Source organism: Cyrtonyx montezumae, unplaced genomic scaffold (genome assembly GCF_038088225.1).
Source record: "Cyrtonyx montezumae isolate F1298 unplaced genomic scaffold, pur_monq_1.0 scaffold_24, whole genome shotgun sequence".
In the NCBI taxonomy this organism is placed as follows: domain Eukaryota; kingdom Metazoa; phylum Chordata; class Aves; order Galliformes; family Odontophoridae; genus Cyrtonyx; species Cyrtonyx montezumae.
The window spans coordinates 12008799-12010915 of NW_027071981.1; positions in this window are offsets into that span (position 1 = coordinate 12008799).

Here is a 2117-nt window from a genome sequence, read left to right on the forward strand (position 1 = left end):
TTCTGCTGTACTTGCAAAGGTAGAATTCTTTTTTAAACAGTTTTGTACAGGGCACAGGCGCTCCTGGAAGAACTGTACGCTGTGGTATTCCCTAGACTGGAAGTGACATCTGGGTTACCTGTGTCCTCACTCCATTCTTTGCTTCTGAGGCTAATGACAAGCGTGGTGTCTGTTACTGGTGGTCTCAACGATCCTCATGAGTCCCTTCCAACTGGGGATATTCTGTGACTGTATGATCTGTCCCACAGCCCAGCTCTCATTTCCGGTGAAAAGCCCTAATGAAGCAGAGAGCAACAGCTACATGAAAAAGTTGTGAAAGACAAGGCAAGCTTTCATCTTCTGAACTCTTAAAAACAAATAGTTCAGCTTTCAGCAGAGTGGTCTGATTAGAGGCACAGAAAACTACACTGATTTCCATGGAAATGGAATATTTTGTTGCTGCTACATGATCTTCTTCAAAAGTATTAAGAAAACAAACGAGTGTAATTTCAATACCTGGAAATATATGCAAAGAATATTTAAATATTTAAAAATTAAACTGATTTCTCTTACAAGAAAACTGATTTTTAGCTTCTTAATTGGTGTGTTATCACTGGAAATGAAACACACTCTTTTAAGATCATGGCAGGAAATCACAGAAATATCAAAACAGTGCTGCAGCAGAGGGTTACCCACATGGGCAATACCTGCACAGCCAGGTCAGGGACATAAGATTTTCTATATAACTTCATCACGAAAAACAGTGAAGAATCTTTCTTAAAGTCATACATCATGCTGATGTTAAACCAATTACAAAATGGATACTACATAGAGTCTATGGAAGAAGGATCAGGCCTTGAATTTTATTCACTTCTAACACATAGGAATTTTTTGTAGGAATAAGACTTACCTATGCATGCTCTAGAAGCAAAATAACTCGATCAGTTGGAGTTCTCATCTCATTACTGTGGTATATAGCTCCATAGGGAGCTGTTGTTTCGTTTTGTTTTTCCAAATGCAGTGTCCTATTTCAGTTTAACCCAGAAAGTAACAAAATAATCACTTAAAATGGGGCACCATTGTCATGACCTTCACTGCAATAAATACTAAATACAGGTATGAACAGAATGCTGCTTTGTTAGCACAGTTGTTGTTATCTTTATAGACATGCCCCAGGGTAGGATCATCTCCAATAATTCAACACATACCATGGGGATGCTGGCCCAGCAGTGTCCTAATGCAACAAATTTTCAAACAAACAAATATTAAAAAATATAACCAGAAATCTTTTTTCTTAGCTAAAATAACACATTGTGACAATAAAAATAAAAATAAAAATACCACAAATCCATTTCCTCCTCTATTTCTTCGAAGTAACATTTCAACATAATCAGTAAATTCACGGTTTCTATTTTGACACTGTGGCATTTTTTTCTGACACCATTTTTCTCTCCCTGTAATTTCAGGTGACAAAGCAGCTTGGTTTCTAACTAAGAGGCTGTCGTACATTTTTACCATATAGTATATTCTCTACATGGCAGGAGCTAGCACATGCTTGTGTTCCAGAGACCCAACAAGTGGATCCAAAGATTTGCTCTGATGAGGAGAGCAGGACACAAGCCCCTTTCCTAGAAGTAATTAGGTGTCTGTGGTTAATGAGAAGTCACAGTGAGCCTATTAACTGAGGGGCCATGTGAGCACAGCAGTTACCAAAAGGCGAACTGTTTGCAAGTAACAATATGGGTAAGGGTGTACATATTTGATTATGGCCACTGCAGAATTCTTGTTGTTCTGGATATTTCTACATACAGACACCTTTTACTATTTTCTGATGATTTTCTCCTCGCAGATAGGTTAATATTACACCTCCAAAAGCTAGGATAGCTAAGAGTTCCTCCATGATCACTACTCTCAGCCATACAGGTTCATGATGCAAACCTGACTCCATTAAGAACTGAAGTTAAGAGCAGCAGATCAATGCTCAGGAGGGCTGTTAGGATGAAATATGGATACCTCAACCACAGATGAAAGGAAGAGCATGACAGGTTAATGACAGAGAAGGAACCTATCAGCTAAATTTTCATCCGCTGTGCTGCGTCTGGCAAAAAAAAAAAATATTGGTGTACTCAGTTCACCTC